The following is a 23821-nucleotide window of genomic DNA, read 5'->3' as shown; positions in this document are numbered from 1 at the left end:
TCATACAGAAACTCAGATCAGTTCTATTTATTAATTTCTAACGACAACTTGTAATTCAAAGCAGAATGTAAAGAAACAGGTAATAGAATAAAAAGCATAAAAAGGGGGGCGCCTGGGTGGCTCAGTTGGTTAAGTGACTGCCTTCGGCTCAGGTCATGATCCTGGGGTCCTGGGATCCAGCCCCTCATCAGGCTCCCTGCTCAGCGGGGAGTCTGCTTCTCCCTCTGACCCTCTTCCCTCTCGTGCTCTCTCTCTCTCTCTCTCTCGCTCAAATAGATAAAATCTTAAAAAAAAACGATAAAAAGGGTAAGCTGTTATTTGCTGATTGGTTTTCTCTGCTACCAAACCTAATTTGATGATTTGGTTACAGTTTAAGATTCAGCTTTACAATTTTGTGTGTTAGTTTGATCATGTCACTTAAAATTTTCAAACCAAACTTGGCACATTCTTAGATTTTTTTTTTTTAAGAAGCATTAAGTGGATTGATTGTTGTGTATATACATCTTTCCTTTCAATATATCCCTCCGTACTGTTAAAAAAAATGAAACCACATATTAAAATGGTTAAAGAGGAGAGGATGAAAGGAAATGAAGGTAACAAATTCAAAACCGAACTGTCAGAAAAGACGGCCAGCTACTCAAAGTCAAATCACGTGAAAGACTCTGGAAGGGCCCCTTCAGGTAAATGTCACTTCTTTGCCTGGTAGTGCCGGTGCTGAGGTTCTTTTATCGTGACACATTTCAACGGTGGGAAGAAAGATGCCCAGTTGTCAGTACTAGTCTCAAGCAGAATTGAGAAGGAGCTGAGATACCCACCTTTGGGCATCCTTGACTCTTTTAAGTTTGCCTGGCAGTACTCGCTTCACCTAGAAAGTCTCTGTGAATCTCTGAATAAAGGCAAATTGCTCCCCAACTGAAACAATGGAACTGGGGGCATCATATTTATGGAGAATTGGGGGGATGCATGTCTACCCCTGGAACTTAATTACCTCTTTTTATTTAGATGATTAGAAATGCAAAATATGTGATAAGAATTAAACTCTTGAAACGCTTTTCCGTGAATGGGAAGGAACTGAAGGGAGGAGGGGCTCTGGAGGTGGAGAGACCGCTGCAGAAACAAGGATGGGAATGTGCCAGAGGCAACTCTGTGTCCCCTGGGAGGCCTGCTGGGAATTGGCTCTTCCTCTTGGAACTGGGGTCCTGGGGGATCCTGGAGGGGCTGGCCTGGCCGGGGTGCAAACGTATGTCACAGGCCTCCTTGGCCCATTACGCTCATGAGACTCATCCTGGGAAGGCACCTCTTAACACCACTCCACCGGCCACTCCACTGGAAGGGGTAAAAAATTACTTTAGGTAATCCGATCTAGCATCTAGAGAAAACGTGAAGGAATGAGTTTTCATTTAGTGGTAGGGAAGTGGGTCAAAGAAAGAATACCTGGTTTTGGATCATGGACCACTTAGCTAATTGAGATGCCCTGGAGGCAAACTTTTAGATGGCAGTCTGTCTCCAAAGAGGAGCAAGGGATTTCTCAGGAAAAATACTTGCGCAGCGGTAGTTGAACGTGAAGCCAAGCCTTTGAAACAGAGCTGGCCCTCAGGCTTGTCACACCCAGGAGCTGGAGCGAAGCCGGTAAAATAGTAATGGTTAAATAATGGAAGAGACTGGAGATAGCATTTTTAAATCTACATTAGAACCTCTCTTCATCTTCAGACTGACCTGCAAGATAGAAACTGTGTGCTCTCCTCTGTGGAGGTAGGGAAACAATTTTTAGAAAGGTTAGCGTACTCAAGGCTGCAGAGCTGGTAGGAAGTAGAGCAAGGGCTTGAAGTGAGGGTGAGCTGATTCTAATGCCCTGCACTGCCCAATATCCCTCAAGGCTTTCTGTAAGCTTTCCACTCGCTTTGGAGATATGGCAGTTTGGAGAGGGTAATATATTTTGATATGGGATTGTGTGTTTACCATGGGTTGCTTATCTGGTCTGTGCTGATTTAAGGTCATGAAGGAATGCCAGAGAGGTGAACGCACACAGGCTTAGGCCCACCTGGACAAATGCACATCTCAGAAAACAGGAGCAGCTGTGTGAAATACAAGGTCTCAGGGCCTCCTAAAGCGCACTCGTTGGGGAGGACAGTGGGGTGTTGTGAGACCCAACACCACTGCTCACCACTAGGTGACCTTGGGCAGCTTCTGCAGATGAACCTCCATTTCCTGGCCGTAAAAAAGGAATAAAATATTTACTTCAGAAGGTGACCATATGACGTATAAAACTTTGTGAGTAAAGCATTGAGGGTAATGCTTGGTTCATATAAATACTCAGTGGCTTAGCGTTCATTGTTTTTTTGCATACAAGCTGCATCTCGGACTTTTAAAGACAAAGTGTTCCATCCTATTACCTCAAAAATCAAATCCTCTCTTCTTATTTCTTTTGTAATAGAAGAGCCGTTTGTCACATCCTGCCTGTATTGGTAGGGTCTGGGTCCTGTCGTTCACCCTTCCCCTCATCCTCGTGGGGTTTAGGATAAAATCATGGCAGTTGTTTGTACAGTGCCTTTGAATTCAAGAACTTTCGTAAGAAGTAGATCTCATCAGCTGTGAATGCTGCAAAGCTTTCAAAGCAGCAATCACAATATGCCAGGCCTCTCAGCAGATGCTGGGAGCCTTCATGTCGCCACACAACCGTCACTGTGCCCTACAGAGCTCAGCCTTCTGAGGAGTATTGTACCATGAACCCCACTGTCCCAGAAAATGCCCGGGGCCATTAAGAATCACAGACCCTACTGTCCTCCCCGATGCTGTGAGTCTTTCTTTAGGAGGCCCTGAGACGGTTTATTTCACACAGCTGCTACTGTTTTCTGAGATTTGCATTTGTTCTGCAAGTTGTTTAACGTCCAGTTATGACCCCGCCCCCAGTAGCTACCAACTTTAATAGCAACAGAGGGCATTGTTTTTGTTAAATTAAATATATATGGGTGTGTGTATGTGTATGATATATCCCCTATGATGAATTGGTTGGCGCTGAGAAGTACACTCCCTTGGAATCTAGTTTGATTGGCAAGTTATAAGCAGTAGGCAGGAACATTTCAAGTTGTATTTGCCAGATACTGAAAGCACTCACTATTTGTCAGGATTTTTTTCTGAGCACTTAGAACTTATTTACATCTCCCCAAATACTCTGAGGTGCATATTATTATCCCCATTTTAAGGATCCCCATTTGAGACAAAGGTTAAGTCAGTTGCCTAAGGTCACACAGCTGGTAGGCAGAATTAGGTTTTGAAAGCAGTTTGACTGCAGAGTTGAACCACCACACTGGTGATTATAGAATCTAGCATGTATCTCACAATTTGGGTCCCCTTTGTGTCCTTGCACATGTAGTTTTAATGAAGGAAACCTCACACCTGTCCAAACATCAGATCCCTGTGATTTACCGTGTGGACGGTTAAACTAGGTCCTATATTTCAGTATCAGTATTGAAAGATGGCAATATTTAATTTTCAATATGGTATTGTCAAACATTTTTTTTTTAAGATTTTTATTTATTTGAGAGTGAGAGAGCATGAGCCACAGGAGGGGCAGAGAAGCAGACTGCCCACTGAGCAGGGAGCCAGACATGGGACTTGATCCCAGGACTCTGGGATCACTACCTGAGCCGAAGGCAGACGCTGAACTGATTGAGCCACCCAGGCGCCCTGTCAAACTTTGTTTTAAAGATTGTATTTGAGAGAGAGAGAGAGCACGTGAGAGAGCACGAGTGGGACAGGGGTGGGGGGGGCGCGGGACAGAGAGCGAGAGGGAGAAGCAGACTCCCTCCCCAACAGGGAGCCTGTTGTGGGGCTCGATTCCCGGATCCTGAGATCGTGACCTGAACCGAAGGCAGACGCTTAACCGAGGGCACCTGGGTGCCCCTCAAACATTTTTCTCTAAAAGTTTCTGAGTGTTCAATCAGGCTTGGCATTGAGTCTGGGAAAGAAGTACATTCTTCCATTCCCCTGAAGAGTGCATTCAACTCAGCAAGAAGATCTGCAATCTTATGCCTGCTACTCCGACGATATTTATTTTTTTAAGTTTTAAGGCTTTCACCTATTACAGTTGAAAGTCCTATTGGGGGAGAGTAGCTTGTACATGTGAGGTTTCATTGACTGTTTTCTAATTAGTATTGAAGATGGTGGTAGGCAGAGTAATGGCCCCGCCAAAGGTTTCACATCCCAATCCCCAGAATCGGTGTAACCCTTATGTTCTATGGTAAGAGGGAATTAAGGTTGCAGATCAGCTGATGTTACCATATGGAGATTAGCCTGGATTATCTGGTTGGACCCAGTGGAAAAGAGAAGGCCAAGAGTCAGAACCAGAGAGTCAGAACTAACAGAGCTTTGAGTTTAAAAATGTCAAAGGACCATTGCTGCCTTTGAAGATGGAAGGGGGCTACGAGCCAAGGAATGTATGCAGTTTCTAGAAGCTGGAAAAGGCAGGGAACTAGATTCTTCCTTAGGGCCTCCGGAAAAGAATGCGGCCCCACTGACACTTGGATTCTAGCCCAGTGCAACCCATTTTGTACTTCTGACCTCCAGAACTGTAGAAAATAAATGTGTGTTGTTGAAGCCACTGGAGTTTGTAGTAACTTGTTACAGCAGCAAAGGGAAACTAATAGAGTTACCAGAACAATCTGCGTTTGGTTCTGTTCCTTAGGCCAGCCCCAGGAAAGCTGCTTAATCTCATGATTTATGGTTATGGGCACATCAGGTGTAGCAAGTGTTTGCATTTTGGGGGCTATCCTATTTTATGTGCAAAAATAATGACTTTGGGGGTAGAGGGAATTAACTTGATAATTCTATACATTTTTACACTTGGCAAATGTTTAAAATGCCAGTACCAAGGTTTTAGCAAAAAAAAAAAGTCTATGGGTTTTGGAGCAAGTAGCACCCCTTTGCGCCTTTTCCATCAGAGTTGCTGGACAGCAATATGGCTGCACCCCATGGAGCGGTGGTCACCACCCTGCATTTGTTTGGGGGTAAGATGATAGTCCAAGTGTGGTAGAGCTGATCACTTGAGTTTTGACTCCAGATTCCCTTTAATTTTGTAAAATTTGCTCTTTGCTTATCTAGCAATGTTAATATGCATTCTCTGAGAGCAAGGATACGTCTGTGCAAGGGCTTCCCAAACTATAACGAATTAAATAAAAGATGGTATCGTTCATTGGATCATCTATAGTAAGTATACAAAGGGTTATAGGCCCCCTGAGTAGGTGATATCTTGGAATTGAAGCATCAGTTATTGACATTAAAAATAACAATTTTAATGGATGGGTTTTTTTTTTTTAAAGGAATCCTCCCATAACTACTCTTACATTGTGATCTGGAGACAACTTCCATTAATTAAGGGTCTCTCCTTTGTTACAACGTAGAGATAGTGTAAGGAATAAAATCTTGGGAATTTTCCCATATAAAAAATGAAATAAGGGCTAATGGAAGATTTTTTTAAATAATTTTAAAGAAATATGGGTGGAAAAATTAGCTGGATGGCGCATATATATATATATATATATATATATATGGCAGTTTCGGGGGGGAAGAGACTGCCTTGTATAGAAATATTTTAGGGACGCCTGGGTGGCTCAGTCGTTAAGCCTCTGCCCTCAGCTCAGGTCATGATGCCAGGGTCCTGTGGGTCGAGCCCTGCATCCGGCTCCCTGCTCCGCGGGGAGCCTGCTTCTCCCTCTCTCACTCCCCCTGCTCGTGTTCCCTCTCTCGCTGTGTCTCTCTCTGTCAATCAAATAAATAAAATCTTTAAAAATATATATTTTAAATACTGGAAACTCTTAAAACCAAGAGCTAGGACATTTTCTTATTTGCATTTCCTTTAAATATACCCTTTTTAGATTTGGAGTCACTGTGTTAGTTTAGGGGGGAAATTATAGACAGATAAGAAAAGTAGGATTGATTTCCTCTTATAAATGTGAAGGTTTGGAAAAAACTCAAAACGATGTGGAGGAAAGAAAGTTTTGGTCTGTGTTCTAAAATGCTTTGGGCGGAGATTTTTCTAGGCTCTCGCTTCTCTAGTCTAGGAACTTCCTGAGCCTCGGCTCTGGGGGTGCAGTGCCCCTATACAACTCTTGACTCATTTGCTTGCATTTTATCCCCATCAAGTAATTCTTGGTGAATGGTTCACTTTTCCCTGCCAATATCTCCATAGCAGAATGAGGATGTCTAGGTTATGCAGGAGGCCTGGTAACCTTCACTCGTACCAGAAGGTATCTATCCCATCTCCTAGCCATCATTGATAGGTTAATAGACTGATGTTTTCTGTTGCCTCTTTCATTAGTATGAATCAGCTCCCGAGCTTATCTCTCCTGGGTGAACTGATGAAAGAGTTTCTGGGCAAAGATGAGACCTGGGACCAATGTGCTGCCCTGCCCTCCCCCTCAGGAGGTAACCATCCACTAAGAACCCACGGTTGTCCAGTAGAGATACAGATGAGCCACACATGATAGTAACATACATAATTTGAGTTTTCCGCCAGCCACATTTTTTTAATAAAAAGTTAAAAGAAGTGAAATTAATTTTAAGAACATATTTTAACTCAATATGTCAAAATGTTATGTCATATTATCCATTATGATCAACCTAAAAATTCTTGACATTTATACATTTTTTTCTAAATCTTTGAAATCCGGCATGTATTCTGCTCTCACAGCACATCTCTACATGGATTGACCACGTCCCAGGTGCTTAGTCGCCACGTGTGGCTAGCAGCTACTCTACTGGGCAGTGCGTCTCTGACCAGCTTTATCCTTACGCAGCAATACCCTCCGTGAATCTGGAGAGAATTCTTTAATAGTTGCCATCCAGTGATTCTGGTATGTTATATAAAAACTGAATGATGTCATGGAGTCGCCTTGGTGAGCTCCAGAGAAAGATGGTTCTGGTGCCTTTTGCTAGAACGAGTGAACAACAGGCTGAACAGTACAGTAGAACATGTCTCTAAGGTTGTCGGTAATGTAAATGTGTGAATTTCAATGTCAGGAGGTGTGCCTGGGCCTAGAAAAGAATTAGATAATTAGGCTCATGCTTACAGAAAAGATGACTGTTCACATGCATGTGTGAGCTGTGATACCATGGGATGTGTGTGGCGTCTGGCCTGGCCTCAGCCCCTGGGCTTCAGGGCATTTAACTCCTCTCGTTTCTCACCTCACTGTCCGACCTGTTTATCTGCCACTGTCTTCATCCTGTCCTTGCCCTGTTTATATATATAATGCTGCTCACTTGTTACGCCCTCGCTCAGTTGCTTATTGTAACAATTTGAGAAGCAAGACTCCTGTAAAGCCTAGATGACAGAAACCATCACTTGATATCAAATATCCGTCTGCCAGGAACTTAAAATTAGAGTATAAGAAGGCCTAGGCATGGAGTGAGAGGGAGAGAAGGAAGGGAAGGGTGCAGGTCTGTGTGGGAAAATAACTAAAAGCAGAGGGTTCGGAGCAAAAAATTCCCCAGTTCCTGGGCAAGCCACTGTTGTCACGAAATTCCAAGATAGGTTGCTTTGGGTTTCATAAATGTATTGACTGATGCAAACACCTCCATGACACAGATGGTTGAGACATAGTCCCAAGCCCTCCTCAGTTCCTTCTGAAATTGATTAATACACTAAACACAGTGTTTTGAGCACTTGCTATGTGCTAGACTTTATTCTTGATTCTAGGGAGTCAGTGAACAGGAGTCGAGGTTTCTACCCTCCTGGAGACTGTTGGAGTTGATGTGTTGAGAGAAGAAAAGGTGCTGCAAAGAAAGGTTGAGCCATGTAAACAAGTAAGACCAATACCTAAACAAGGTCAAGTTCAGGTTGGACCTGTTCTTTAGAGGCAGCATGGTCACCTGGTGGAGAGTGACTGGGAAAGCCTGCTCCAGCCCAGTCAGGAGAGGCTCCTTGGAAGCCGCGGGACTCGCACTGAGGTGTAAAGCATGAGAGGGAAGGGCGTGTGCTTGGTCACACAAGGAGCGGGTGGGGGAAGTGGTGAGGCCGGCAGGATCCGGCGGGGTGGGGCTTTGCAGACTTGGTCGGGAGGATGAGTCCTCTTGCAAATGCAGTGAGAAGGTGTCGCAAAGCAGTCTAAAATAAGGAGCAGGCATGATTTACATTGGTGACAGACTCTGGGGGCTGGGCAGAGAAGGAAGCAGAAGGGGCCAAGAGTAAAAGCAGGATCAGTTGTGAGGCCACTGCCCGAGGACGGATGTGGCCAGCAGCAAGAAGAAGGCGGGGTTGGCGAGGGAGAGCCCTGGATGGATTGCAGAGGGACGGAGGTCGGACTGGCACGATTTATGGCGGGGCTTGGATGAGTGACGCAAGCGAGCAGAAGTCAAGCAGGACTCCCAGGTGAGAGAGTTGCAGGGAATGGAGTTCTGTTCTGGCCACCGGTTAGTTTGCGTTGCCTGTTAGCCCTTCCTAAGGGAGACAGACGTCGGCCAGTCGTGACTGAGGGACCTGCACTCAGGGGTGAGGTCAGGGTCTGAGCTGTTTGGGGCATCTGCCATCACCTAGGGGGATTTCACAGGCAGAGAAGAGAGCCAGAGATCAGGCTCCAAGCAATGGCGGGAGTTGAGAGATGGAGTAGGAGACCATGGAGGAACCAGTGAGGCAGGAGGAGGACCAGAAGAGACGGCGACAGAATCCGGTGTCTAGAGCAGGATAGGGTAATCAGTGCTGTTGTAAGTTCCTGAGAAGTCGAGTAAGAGAACACAGTATTTGCTGGGTTTACCAATATGGAGGATGCCTTTAGGTGGTGATCTTGTTTTTTAGAGAAGTGACTTAAGGCACAAATGATTTGACCTCCAGCGTCTCCTGCGGTGGACTTTCCTCGCTCACTCCCTTCTCCACATCACGCCTGCGGCCTAGGTGTTCTCCCTCTGTTCCAGAAGTACTGAGGCCTTTCTCTGTTCCCGGACTGCCATATCGGAACATGATTTTAGGTTCTTTCAGACTGAGCTCCTTAACAGCAAAATTTATAGGGTGGTGGTTTTGTTTTGTTTTGTTTTGTTTGTACATCCTAGCATGATGCAGACACTCAATACACATTTTCTGAATCGACGCGTTGAGTATTTTTGAATACTGTGTTCTTGCTTGTGTTATTTACCCCTGTGTTGTGGCAGGCAGAGGCCAGGGAAGAGCACAGAAGTTTTCACATTCTCAGTCTGCTGCCCTCTGCCTTCTATAGCTGTGGTGGTCTTACTGGGCTGAGGTTAGCTTTTGCTCAGGTTTGGCCCCTCCCCCCTCCCTCCTCATCCCCCCCCCCCCCCCCCCCCGCACTGCTTACCAGAGGCTGCTTTGGAAGCCTTGCTTAGCTCTGGGCTTCCCTCCGTCCTCTCTTCTTGGCCCTTTCTCGCATACCTTGTACCTTCTTGGGAGCCACATGCGAGCACCTGTGGAGATCACTTCCCTATTTCAGAAACCCCTTTCTTGTCCCCACCTTCAAATTCTTTGGGTGAAGTCATCTGCAATTACTCCATACAATTTACCTGCCACTTTTACCCCATTGCCTACTTAATGGGTCTTAAAGGCCTTGAAGCAACTGATTAGAGCAAGAGGGTTCTTTTTAGCAAGTTTTTTTTTTTTTCCTCCGTGTGTGTGTGTGTGTGTGTGTGTGTGTGTGTGTGTGTGTGCTGTGTGGGGAGAATTTTTTTCTTCTACACTATTTCTCTCACTTTGTTTTCCACTTCGTCATCCTCCCGTTGCAACACCGCAATTCTCCTAGTTGCTGTGGAGATACTAAGTGCTTTGCTAGTAATGGAGGATTATTCCTTTAGGTGGAAGAAGAGAGGCAAGAGGAGAATATAAATCTTTTTGTGCAAATGTTTCCCAGTAACAATAACTAGGTGGTACTAGAGACTGTGGTGCAGAAATGTCTATATGGGGTTGGCTTATGTTTTCAGATGGTTCTCTTAGAGATTAATTCCCTACTTTACTACTTTACAATTCATTCCTTAGTTTATATTCTTTGTCTAGTAGGACGTTGTCCCATATAGACCAAATTTTTTGTGGACGTCATCTTTTAAAATTTATTTCTTAAAACCTTTTGTTAAATAAAAAAAACCTTTAAAAAAACTTGACTAAAGGATACACATTTTCATATTGTTCATCTGATTTTTATTTCATGAGATCTTACAGTTTTCCATGGACTTTTTTTTTTTAAGATTTATTTATTTTAGGGGCATCTGGGTGGCTCAGTCGGTTAGGCGTCTGCCTTCGGCTCAGGTCATGATCTCAGGGTCCTGGGATGGAGTCCCTCATTGGGCTCCCTGCTGAGCAGCAAGCCTGCTTCTCCCTCTGCCCCTTGCCCCTGCTCATGCTCTTGCTTGCTCACTCTCTCTCAAATGAATAAATAAAAAATCTTTAAAAAAGATTTATTTACTTTAGAGAGAGAACGCGTGCAAGTGTGGGGAGGGGCAGAAGGAGAGGGAGAGAGAAACTTTTAGCAGACTCCTTGCTGAGCTGAGCTCAGAGCCTGATGCGGGCTTGATCTGACGACCCGGAGATCAGGACCTGAGCAGAAACCAAGAGTTGGTTGCTTAACCAGCTGTGCCATCCGGGGCCCCTCCAATGACTTTATTATAATTAAAGTGATCATGTGTCCTGATTTGCCCTGGACAGCCCCAGTGTATAACTGTTGTCCTGGTGTAATTACTAGTAAGGCTATCTTGCACTCTCAGAACTGGCCTGGTTAGGATGTTAAATTATATGGTCACCCTAATTAAAGACCACATTTATTTTTTAATTTTTTTTATTTTAAAAGATTTATTTATTTGAGAGAGAGAGCGGGGGGTGGGGCAAAGGAAGAGGAAGAGGGCGAGAATCCTCAAGCAGACTCCTCACTGAGCTCAGAGCCTGACTCAGGGCTCAATTTCAGGACCCTGATATCATGACATGAGCTGAAACCGAGAGCCCGATGCTTAACTGACTGAGCCACCCAGGTGCCCCTAAAGACCACATTTAATAGAAAACTAAGGGAATAAAGTATTTTATATAGTTTTGTTTTAATCCAGATAACATATATGTACGTATTTTTAGATATAGATGGATATACATATGTGGATTATATACACCCGTGTACACACACACACACACACACACACATATATTGTTTTCTTTTATTTCCTCCAACTAATGGTTTGGAACTTGCCAAATGTCTTGATGCTAAAAAAATTTAAAAAAAAGTGTCTTGATGCTATAGAAAGACACATATATACTTATACATATAAACATACACACACACATATGTATATGAATTTCTCATCTTCATGATTCCCTTATGTTATATTTTCACTGAAATTCATTTTACTGTAATAATGCCTGACTTGGCTCCTCCTAAATGGACAGGAGCTCTATTCAGGGATTAATGTCCAAACAGCTGTTCTGATTTGAAATGACTTCTCATATCTCGTTTGATTTCCCTCTGTCCAATACAAATGCTCACCTGCTCACCTGTTCACATTAGATTTTTTTCCCCTGCATGTGGTAGAATTGGGTGTATATCCTAGACTATTCTGTTGTCTAGTGGCTCAGTTATTGATACACCCAAGGATAGGACAACAGCCACTAGAATAAGAAAAGAAAGGTCTTTTAAAATCTTGGATATCTTGAAGAGTAAAAAGTACCATTTTGATATTCAAACTTCATTTAAAAATATGCACACTCCTTCCCTAACCTATCCCCCCTTAGTGTCAAGTTTATTATTGTAAAATCTCTGGAAGTTGTATTAAAATTTTTATAATTGATCAAAGATCCTTGGGAAAATTTCTGGGAGTTTATGTTCTGGGGCCAAGGGGATCTTGAAGTGGCTTGAAAAGAAAGTGTTAGTGAATTGCTCTCAGGGTTAATCTCTAAAGAAGGGTGCTGGCATGTCCTTCAGTATGTCAGGGGAATACAAGTTGGTTGAAGGGGGGTGGGCTTGGCAAGAAGCAGAGAGTGCCATTTTGTGCCAGGCTGGGTGTGCTGTTGTAGACAGACAGACAAGGTCCCTTCCCTCTTGGAGCCTACCACCTAGTGTGGGAGCCATCCAATTAAAACAAGGAAACAAGTATATAATCACCAGTTGTGAAAGTGGATCAGTAGTGCTGAGAGAGAACAAGAGGGGAGACCTTCTCTAGGTCAGGAAAGCACCCCTTGAGGAAGGAAGATTCAAGATGAGAAGCGAAGGCTGAGGAGATGCTAGTCGTTTGTAGTTGTTAGTGAGGGCAACCTATGATGGTGTTGCTGTATCAAGGTGGGACTCAGGTTAAATAATTTGTTCTGGATCATTTAGTCAGTTTGTAGCAAATAAGGTGCCCTCTGGGTTCCTCTGTCAGTGTTTCTCAACCCCCCTCCTTTTTTTTTTCATTATTGGCTTTTTTAAATAGTTTTTTCCTAACTATTCTCTTCCCCCTGTGAAATTTTAATGCCCTTTGGAGGATCACAAACCATATCTTCCACCCTTAGAGCACCAATTTTCACCAATGAGAAAGCACACTCTATGAGTTATTGTCTGTGGGGTGCATTTTAGGGCAGTCAGAAATAGGCTTTTATTGAGTTAACGTAGTATCCTTGGATCTCCATCTGGATTTGAAGTTTCTTGAGGCAGAGACCGTCTTCAGTAGGGACAACAGTAATAATGGGTGCCACTTACCGTGACTTTTTTTTTTTAATCTTTCATGAGTTTGGGAAGAGTAAAATAAAAGCATCTGAAGCAGAGTATGAAAAACCCTAAATGGTCTAGTTCATCTAATTTTCTATTTAGATGAAGAAACAAAGATTACTAGGAAGGCTGGGATTAATCAGTCTTTTTAATCCACTTTGGTGCCATTTCCAGGACACTCTTGGTAAGGAGCAGATTCAGGAAGATGGTGATCGTCAGGAGAAGTCCAAGTTTTATTAAATTAACAGCCTGAAGATTTGCATGTGCGCAAAGTTGCAGTCGCACCTAGGGAGATTAAGTTGGCAGATTCTTCAGATACTTTTCTAAAACATGATAAAGATCATGAGAAGGGTGCTGTGTAGAGGGATGAAAAGGAAAATTTGGTTAGTGATCACTTTTGTGTTTCCAAGGCAGCATATCTGTCGAAAAGGCAGCTCTACAAGAACTTAAGAGAAAAGTGAACTAAAGATATAGGATACCAGTAAGCTTTTTAAGAGAAGGAAATTAAGGGGGTGATGTAACTATTCTTTACCACTCAGATTCTTTTGTCATTAAGGTTGGGATTATACGTGTCTATAGGACATGGGTTTATCGAGATACTTCATGTAATATATAAGGTTAGGAGAAATGCAGGGAATATATCTGAAATTAGGTGATGGAACCTCTAGTCTGGCTCTTTCTCTGTATCATGTATGTGAGAGAGAGAAATTTAGATCAAGCTTGTTCTAGTTAATCTGGCCAACAGTCTTGGAAACTGGAGAAAGGTGTACCTGTTTTAATGACCGGTCTTGTAATTTCCTCCTGTGCCTCAGTGAATTTTGGAGGTAGGCTCAGTGGATGACATTACTGTATCTTCATCCACCACCAGTCACATACAGATTTTAATTTTTTTCAAGATTTCTATTCAGTGGTATAATCCAAGTCTACTCTTCCCCCCAACCATTTCTAATCTTGCTTTTTAGTTGTTTTGTTTACCTTCTTGACAAGCCCATCACCTTTAGTAGGTGAGCGAGAAGTAGGAAAATTATGAAACTACAGCCAGATGGATGTAATTTATAAAATCTTTCCAAAGGGTAAAGTGGAAAAGACGAAAAGTAGAGGTAATGTATGCTTTCGGTCCCTAAACCTCATTTCTGTTCTTTTTGCCCCATTTGCACAAGCAGTGGAGCCCTGACCTTACTCTGCCATCATTAAGAAAATGAAGCTGAATTTGCTTGTTTGTTTTATTTTATTTATTTTTTTTAAAAGATTTTATTTATTTATTTGAGAGAGAGAGAATGAGAGATAGAGAGCACGAGAGGGAAGAAGAGGGTCAAAGGGAGAAGCAGACTCCCTGCTTAGCAGGGAGCCTGATGCGGGACTCGATCCTGGGACTCCAGGATCATGACCTGAGCTGAAGGCAGTCGCTTAACCAACTGAGCCACCCAGGCGCCCTGCATGTTTGTTTTAAATGATGTACTTGCACCGTGCTTCTGAAATGCCATTTGTGAAACAATCAGGGTTGGATACATACTTTTTTATCCAAGTAATTAATTACCTATTTTTTAATTCTAAGAACCCTTTGATTCCTTCCAACATGAAACAAACAAAAGAACTATTGACAAAATGCCTTTTTGAATCATTTGTCTTCAAAAACATTTTTATTCATTCAAATGAGATTTGATTATCTTCTACAAAGAATTTGGATTGAGTCTTTAAACCCAGCCAGAATTTAGCAAATATAGCTGTCTGATGAGCCACCTTTATTATTAAATATTTGTTTATAAACCATACGTGTTACTAATAGTTTCTAAATATTATGTCTGGAAACGGAAGTAGTGGAAGTGATGTGGTGTCAGCTGTGAATTGCCGTGGACACGGTTGTCAATGAGAAGCGGAATGAGCTGAGGGTGGCCAGCTACAGGACATTGGAAACGGAAGTATGAGGCCCAGACTCCTTAGAGTCAGCCTCCATCCCGAGGCTGCTTTCACAGGAAGAGGTTCCAAGGTCCCACACCCTTTGGGTTAGGACTAAAGAGTAAAATCATCGTGCAGTAGGGTTCTACTTTACAAAAGGCATTCAGGGTAACCAGATTCCATGTGCAGTTGTGAACTGACAATGTAATTCATAGAAGCCTTAAGAAGGCTTGATTGAAATTGACATGTTTAATTTAAGATCACAGTATACAACTTACATGGAATTTTGCAAATGGCAGAAAAATATCTTTTGGACCTGGCCACTATTTCTGTAGTCACATTTCCGTCTTATTGGCAGATATGCTTCATGTCAGCCACATCTTAATTGATGGAAGGTTCTTGGTAGACGGTTGCTAGAGGCAAACGCAGCTTGGGAACTCTTCCGTTAGGGGGCTCCATTAACGTGAGCGTTTGGCTACAAGAATGTTCTTAAGGGATGTCTTAGATGTCCTGTTGGAAGCAAAACAAGTCTTCTTTTAGATGTGGTTTCATCTGGGGACAGTTTTGCAAATGGCACGTTATGGCTTTGTGCTAAGCGCCTCCCTCTGTGTGCATAGGCTGCATTGAATGAGGCCTTTAATTTCAGCAGGGATGAGATGTGTCCTGCCATTTGGTGTACAGAGCATAGCCTTCGTGTTGGTTGGGATGGATATGTATGTGGAATATGAAAACCTGTGGGGGGCAGTGATGGAGTTACAGATCTAAACATGTTCTACCACAAAATGGGGTACTGCTCTGACCACAGAGGTCTCTTCGTCAACATTAAGTAGTGTTTAGAACGCTCTCTACATTTAGAAGGCTTAAGGGCTTTTGAATTATAAGGCAAATTTAGATCAGCGGTGTGTTTGAGCAAATTGTCTTTGTTCTTGAAGGACATAACCAGAGCTCTTTTTGCCATTAATGTTGGAATATTGCTTTGCAGCTTAAATCACAGTATTTGGAGTTTTATTTTTGAAAAAATTATCACTGTCTTAAATGTGAATGAGTTTATAAGTAAATTTGAGAAGTACTTTTTTTTAATTAATAGGCTTTATTTTTTGGAGCAGTTTTAGGTTTACAGAAAAAGCAGAAATTGCAGAGTTCCCATATGTTGGGCCCCCTCCCCGCCAGTTTTCCCTATCATTAACATCTTGCTTCAGTGTCATACATTTGTTATCATTGATGAGCCAATACTGACACGTTATTATTAACTAAAATCCATAGTTTACATTAGAGTTCACTCTTTGTGCTGTGTATTCTATGGAGTTTGAAAAATGTGTAATTACATGTATTACATTATGGTATCATATAAAATAGTTACACTGCCCTAAAAATTCCCAGTACTTCACCTTTTCATTCCCTGGCCCTAACTCCTGGCACTCACTGAGTTTTTTTTTTTTTTTAAGACTTATTTATTTTAGAGAGAGAAAGAGTGTACAAGTGGGGGGGGAGGGGCAGAGTGAGAGGGGGTGAAGGAATCCCAAGCAGACTCCATGCTGAACACAGAGCCCGACATGGGACTCAGTTTCACAACCCTGAGATCATGACCTGAGCGGCAATCAAGAGTCGGCTGCTTAACCAGCTGAGCCAACCCAGGCGACCATTTGTAGATATTCTTACCAGGTTGAGGAAATTTCCTTCTATTCTTAACTGAGAGTTTTTATCAGGAATGAATGCTGGATTTTGTCAAATACTCTTTCTGTGTCTATTGATATGATCATGAGGTTTTTCTTCTTTAGCCTCTTGATGTGATAGATTACATTATTGATTTTTTAATGTTTAATTAGCTTTGCATGCCTGGTATAAATCATAGTTATGGTGTGTAATTGTTTTTTTTTTTTACATTGTTGGATTGAATTTGCTAATATTTTGTTGCGGATTCTTTTCATCTTTGTTCGTGATGAGAGATATTGGTGGTCTGTAGTTTTAATGTCTTTGTCTGGTTTTGGTGTTAGAGTAATGCTGGCCTCATAGAGTGAGTTACAAAGTCCTCCCTTTGCTTCTGTCTTCCAAAAGAGATTGTAGAGGATTGGTGTAGTTTCTTCCTTAAATGTTTGGTAGAATTTACCCACGATGCCATCCGGGCCAGGTGCTTTGTATTTTGGAATGTTATTGATTCAATTTCTTTAATAGATATAGGCTTATTCAGATGGTCTGTTTCTTATGTGAGTTTTCTCAGATTGTATCTTTCAAGTAATTGGTCCAGTTCACCTAGGGTATCAAATTTGAGGGCATAGAATTGTTCATAGTATTACATTATTGTCCCTTTAAAAGCTGTAGTGATGTCCTCTCTTTAATTTCTGATATTAGTAGTTTGTGTTGTCCCTTTTTTCTTAGCCTGCCTAGAGACTAAATTTAGTAATCTTTTCAAAGAACCAGCTTTTGGTTCTATTGACTTTTCTCTAGTAATTTCTTTTCAATTGCATTGATTTATGCTGTCATTTTTATTATTTTCTTTTACTTTGGATTTAATTTGCTCTTCTCTTGCTAGTTTCTTAAGGTATAAGCTTAGCTTATTGATTTATATCTTTTCCAAAATATGTATTTGCTACTATAGATTTCCCTCTAAGTACTGCTTTTGTTGTATCCCAAAAATTTTAATAAGTTGTGATTTTATTTTGATTTAGTTCAAAATATTTTAAAATTTCTCTTAAAATTTCTCTTGACCCGTGTGTTAATTACGAAGTGCGTTGTTTAATCTCCTATTTTGGGATTTTCCTGCTCTTTGTTACTGAGTTCTAGTTGAATTCCACTGTGGTCTGAGAAAGAAGACACCGTTTGATTTCCTTTAGATTTATTAAGGTGTGTTTTATGGCCTGATATGGTCTATCTCAGTGAATGTTCATGTGAGCTTGAGAAGAATGTGTATTCTGCTGTTTTTGATGAAGTCCTCTACATATGTCAATTGATCTAGTTGATTGATTTTTTTGTTTTGTTTTGAGAGAGACAGAGCACGCACATGTGCGTGCACGTGTGCAGGCAGGAGGAAGGGGGCAGAGGGAGAGAGAGAATTTTAAGGAGGATCCCGGGCTCGATCTCATGACCCTGAGATCATGATCTGAGCCGAAATCAGGAGTCAGATGTTTAACCAACTGAGCCTCCCAGGTGCCGCCCCAGTTGACTGATTTTTATTGCTGGGTTCAACTATGTCCTTACTGATTTTCTGCCTGCTGGACCTGTTAAAGTGACTTTTTAAAGATCACAATTAGCGATATCAGAATCCAGATTAAAGCCAGATCTCCTAATTGGAATGAAATATTTTTTACCCATGATGTTTCCCCTAGGAATCCCCTTTGCTCCTTATTTTCATCATATTTCCTACGGCTGACAATTAGAGAGTGGCTCACCCACTAATACACTATTATAGTTTAACCAAAGTACTGTGAAAAGTGAATGGGTGTATCTTGACTGGAGAGAGTACACATGTGTGCATTTCTTTTATACATTTTGTTTGTTTAGAGATGTGATGGAAAACTGGGATTATATGCTATCTGTAAACCTTTCTGCAAGGATAAGTTAAGAATTATTCTTTACTTTTCCCTGTAGCAAGCTTTAGACACTGTAGGGAGATGGGGGCAGGTGAATCTGGAGTTCTTTTTCCATGTGCTGAACCTCATCCTTCTCTTGAAGGTGGCATATGCTAAGGTCAAGGTGGCATCCAAGGTGTCCAAGCTATAGATAGTACTCTGAAAGCAAGAGAGAGAGAAGCATGGTCACTAATGACGACATTCATGTTTACTCCAACTTTTACTTTTTGTGCCTGAGGTGTAACCTCTGACCACACATGACTTAGAAGCTCAAGGTAAAAGCATGTGGCTGACTTGCTTATTTGGTCAGCATCACCATCCCATTTGGTGACAGCTCATTAGAGCCTGGGTGGTGCCTCAGCTTCCACCACCGGGACTTCTGGTTTCCATCTAAATGCTCAGCTCTGGCCCCTACCCCCAAAATGTGTTCATCATGCCAGATCTCTGGGTGATTTGCTTCATCTTCCTTTATGTTGCTCAAGATTCAGTTACAAAAAGTTCTATTAGCCAGCCCCTCATTTCACTTCCTTCTTTCTTCTTCTTCTTTTCCAGTTATTCCTGGTACTTTAGTTGTTCTATTTGGACACAAAACAACTCTTTGGAGTCCTGAGAGTTTACTTTCTTGACTCTCCTTTTGTTCTCTGAACATCATCCTTCATCTGATACTTAAAAGAACATCTCGGGGCGCCTGGGTGACTCAGTCGGTTAAGTGTCCTTAAATGTCTGACTCTTGGTTTCAGCTCAGGTCATGATCTCAGGATCCTGGGATGGAGCCCTGCCTCAGGTTCTGTGCTCAGCATGGAGTCAGCTTGCGATTCTCCCTCTCTCCCTGGTCTCCTTGCTCTCTCTCCCTCAAAATAAATAAATACCTTAAAAGATGTTGGCTGTGTGAAATAAGGCTTATGTAAATATGCTGGTCTGTAATTTGCCCTAGCATTGTTTGGAAGGAATGTTGGAAACCTGTTGGATGAGACTGAGAGATGGGCAAGGATGCACAAGGTAAACCAGGTAAACTCTTTATAAACGAGTTGAAGGAAGTATAAGTTATTCGTTTTTAAAACCAAGTTTCTCACAAGAGAAGCAAACTGCTGATAACTCGTGAGGAAGCTAGAGTGAACCACCTCTTAGAAATCTTAAGAGCAAGGACAACAGGGGTGCCTGGGTGGCTCACTCGTTAGGCATCTGCCTTCGGCTCAGGTCATGATCCCAGGGTCCTGGGATCAAGCCCCACATCGGGCTCCCTGCTCCGCGGGAAGCCTGCTTCTCCCTCTCCCTCTCCCCCTGCTTGTGTTCCCTCTCTCGCTGTCTCTCTCTCTCTTAGATAAATAAAATCTTAAAATAAAAAAAAAGAGCAAGGACAACAAAAGAATAGGAGAGAAAAATAAAAACTGGAGGAAATGGTCCCAGATCCAAGAGACTGGAATGACTGGGAATCTGAAGGAGATTCCTGAGCAAGAGATGGAGTGTTTGCACAGTTTAACGCTGGATAAACAACTCAGGTGTAGCTAGTGTGCTCATTCTGTTAAGCTACTCAGGTATGTACAGGACACTGTTGGATCCTGGTGGTTTTGATTATAATACTTATGTGTATCCTGAGGAGCTACTCTGCCTCCAACAAATGTACTCTCTCCCTGACCAGAGGTGAACTCTCTCTGGCAGCCTCTTACTAATAACAACCCCCTCCCAAATTTGTTTCCATCTTAGTTCATATTTATTCATGTCTCATTTCATTTTTACTTCTAGCTTCATTTTTATTTTAAAAGACAAGATTTTGTTTGAGCCAGACTAATCATAGTACATTTTGCTTTATGTACTATGTACATATGTACATTTTGCTTTAATTTTATGAACTATAATTATGCCATATTTAACCAGAGAGGCTGACCTCTTTGCTACTTGGTGGTACATTACCACAAATGGCATCTTGCTAAAACGAAAACTTTTAAGTTTCCAGGACAGAGTGTTTTTATTTGCTTACCACACACAGTGACCAAAATGAAAAATAGGGTTTATTATTTTTATCCTTAGTACATAATGATATTAAACAGACTTTGTGCTTATGGTAAATGTTTTTTTAGAGACTGTTAATATGGTAACTGACATTTGGAAATTTGTGTTGGGATTTTAGCCTCATCTTTTCTCTAACTTTTTAATTATAACAACAACTCGTGTTTATTTTAGAAACATTTAAACCTGGATAAGAAGGAAGGTTTAAGTCACATAATCTGTCACCTGTTACTATTTTGCATTATCTTTCCAGCATTGTGTTTACACATGCAGCTTGACAGGATAAATAGGGTCATACACATATTGCTGGTTTGTACTCTTGAATGTATCATGAACCTCTTGTCACGCCCCACTAAACACGGTAAGGAAGTATTTCGTATTCCATTGTGTCCATCCAACACAGTGTATTCAAGCAATCCTCTGTTGTTGGACACTTAGTTATTTCTAGCTTCTTACTATTGTCAACAATGTTATAGGCTCAGAGCTGAATCTTTGTTCACATTCTTAGGTTGTTTGTAAAATAGAAGAAATGTTTTACAGTAGCCCTGGAGAGGAGTTTGATGATTTGGTTTGTTTTTTAGCCAACTTAATATGTGAAAACATGACCTCTCACTTTGATTTGGGTTTCTTTGCTTACCAGTAAGGTTAAACACTTTCTCACCTTCAGTATTAAAGTACAGAAGGGTTATAAGTTTCACTGTTGTATCTTGTCATTTCTTATGACTTTTACTCTTAAGTTGTTGAGGAGTTTGGCTAGAACAGTAATACCTTTGTGTCATGAAGGAAAGGACTAGATTGCCAGATTTGTGAACTACGTTTGTGGAAGACCTAACAGAAAAACTATAGAAAGCAGACACAGGGCTTTTTAATCTGTTGTTCAACCTTTCCCTCTAGCTTTAAAAAAAAAAAAAAAAATTTACTCCTATTTCTGGGATATTTTGAATGCAGTCTGTATTAGGCAGAGGGAAGTACAGAGTGACCTTTCAAGATATTTTAAATTTAAGAGTCTATAATTAGAAAACACTATTTGAGTTCTCATAACATAATTTTAAAGTACCCATTTAAATTGGTGGGTCATTCCTATTCCTCCTTTTCTCCTTCACACTCTCATTCATATCTGCCATATGTACATACAAAGACTCTGCTTCTGAAAATACTCAAGGCATCAAATTTGTCAGTTTTATAATATTACAATGCTTTCCCTCTCCCCTGCCCTCTATAGCATTACTTCAGTGACTTCCTTATCTGACTTGTAAAGAGCTTACATGGGACTCTTTAGGAACACAGCTCACTGTCTTATAAAGAGGGAGTTAGGCCGTGAACAAATACCCATTGACTTGTGTGCCGGGGAGACAGCAGAAAACCTGACAGATATGGTCCCTTCCCTCATGGAGTGTACAGAAAAGAGACAAGTAAATCTTTGCTAACAATTGACTACATAATTATACTTATCAAACTGTTATGATGGAGAAAGCGGATAATGTGGCTTTGGTGAAGGGGACCCTAATGCAGCCTGGAGGAATGAAGAAAGCCTTCTGTGAGGAAATGAGGCCTGTCCAAGCATACCTAGGGATTAGTTAATACATGTTGTCCCTGGCTCTCCCTTGCCGGTGAACTGCACGTGAATTCATCAAACAGCTTTCTTCGGTGGCTTAACAATACCTCACAAGTATTAACGTGAAAATATACTGCTATAGTTGATTAACAATTTGAAGATGAACACTGAAGAAAAATTCTTAAATAATTAGCCTTAAGAACAACATACTTTGCCTGCTGGAATGAAAAAGGTTGACAAACCACGGGGACGCCATCTTCTTTGTAGGACTTGTGGAATAACCATGGAAGGTCAGTGGTACTGCGTCTTCTGTATAGAGGACGGGAGTATCTGGAGCAACAGAGGTCCTTTTCTAGCTAAGATTTGCTCTCTAATAAAATAAAAATTCACCTCTTTTCCAATTTATATTCTACATTCCAACTTACAATAAAATGCGTCTTAACCACAGTGGTTTTTGTCATTTGGAAACTCTCCATGTTTTACTGCTAGGTAGAGCCTGAGATGAGTATGACAAAAGCAATATTCTTTTAAATTGTTTAATCCCCCAAAACGATTTTATGGCTGTTCTTTGCCAGAAAACAACTCTCAAGTCCATTAGACTTAAAAACAGATGCTTCTGGGGAAAGTTGCTTTCAATGCATCAGGTTACTTAGGTTTTTTTTTATGTGGCTGCATTTTGTCCATCTCCTGATGTTGGAGAATTTGTTTTACAAATCTGGAGCTGTCTTCTCCTTAGCTCTTATCAGAAGCATGGCTGAAGGAAATGCAGGTGCAGGAGGAATTTCTGGTGCAGTTGAATCCCTGAAATGAGCCAGACCGTCAAAGCTGCTTATTTGTATCACATTGCCTTGGCTTCCTACCAGAGAAACTCGAGAGAATTACGCTTCAGAATGTGTTGAGGGACACCCTGAAAAACCATCGGTTGACGTCATACGATGGTCTGCCTGGTCTGTGCTGTTGCTTACGGCCCGCCTCCTGTGTACAGACCCCTTGCGAGCATATTTCTTGAGCTGTGTCCCTTGGGGAACAAAACCAAGTTCCCCACTCCTCTTTCTCCCAAATCTGGGTACGGAGATACATACACTTTCTCTGTCTGAGCTTAGGAAATGTTGTTTCTTCTTTTGCTTTGCCCTGTACGAAGGAAATGAGCCAACTATGCAGCCAGCTCAGTGCCGGTTTTTGTCACGTTGTAAGACTTAGTACATTCTATTACTCCTTGTCTTTCTCTATTTTAGTTACTCAACAATAGTGCACAATATGCCAGGTGCTATTTCTGAACGCATTATAAATATTAATCTCTTCAGTCCTCTTGAGGACCCTGCGGAGTTTGTACTGTTGTTATTCCCATTTATAGATGAGGAACCTGAGGCACAAAGAGATTAAGTACCATTCCTGGAGTCACACAGGTGCTGAATGTCCATCCCCACCTCCCAGCTGAGCTACCTTAGCAGTGATTCCCTACCCGGAGCAGGTGGGACAATCTTCAGTCACAGGTGGGACCCCTCCCTCTTCCACTGTAGCTTGTGACCGAGAACCCCTGGTCTGTATTCACCTGGCTCTGGTTCTGCATTACTCTTCTACGAGTAGCATTTTATTCCATATGTTATATCATGTACTTGATTCCTTTATGAAGTTATGCATGGTACATATATTTCAAATTAAAATCAATCATGACCTGTGATTTTTAAATGGGTCCTTTCTTAGCATGACACGACATTAGGATGTGTACGTAAAAGTTTTTGGCGTAGTGGGATGCCTGGGTGGCTCAGTCAGTTAAGCGTCTGCCTTTGGCTTGGGTCGTGATCTCAGTGCCCTGGGATCGAGTCCCGCATCGGGCTTCTTGCTCAGCGGGGAGCCTGCTTCTCCCTCTGCCTGCAGCTCCCCCTGCTTGTACCCTTGCTCACACTGTCTCGCCCACGCTCTCTCTAACAAATAAATAAATAAAAGAATCTTAAAAAAAAAAGAGAATTTTTGGCGTAGTAAGCATGAATTTGCATTCTACCACTCACCCGCTCTTACCCATTCTTTTTGACAAGGGGACACATTCTGAGTTTGACTAGATGAAAGGCACCATGTTAGCTATGTAATTGAAAAAAAAATCTGTAAGCTGAATATATTATTACTATTATTAATACCAAATT

At 41.8% G+C, this 23821-nt stretch overlaps 1 protein-coding gene across 3 annotated transcripts in view; it reads left to right on the top strand.

Moving 5' to 3' along the window:
- Positions 1–23821, top strand: part of SGMS2 (sphingomyelin synthase 2) — an 82989-nt gene that overhangs the window by 3877 nt on the left and 55291 nt on the right. For 2 of the 3 annotated variants that reach the window (XM_028121280.2, XM_028121281.2), the window contains exon 1: positions 8061–8365. The exons of the other annotated variant lie outside the window; for it this stretch is intronic. The gene's annotated coding sequence lies outside the window, so the exon portion shown is untranslated. Of the gene's footprint in view, positions 1–8060; positions 8366–23821 lie in introns of those variants that run through there. 3 annotated transcript variants of the gene reach the window in all.

The sequence above is a fragment of the Eumetopias jubatus genome, unplaced genomic scaffold (assembly GCF_037043125.1).
Source record: "Eumetopias jubatus isolate StellerSeaLion01/CBP00866 unplaced genomic scaffold, mEumJub1_p1.0 scaffold_2, whole genome shotgun sequence".
Classification (NCBI taxonomy): Eukaryota; Metazoa; Chordata; class Mammalia; order Carnivora; family Otariidae; genus Eumetopias; species Eumetopias jubatus.
Note: the sequence above shows the minus strand (reverse complement) of the source record. Positions and strands in the feature narration are given on the sequence as shown.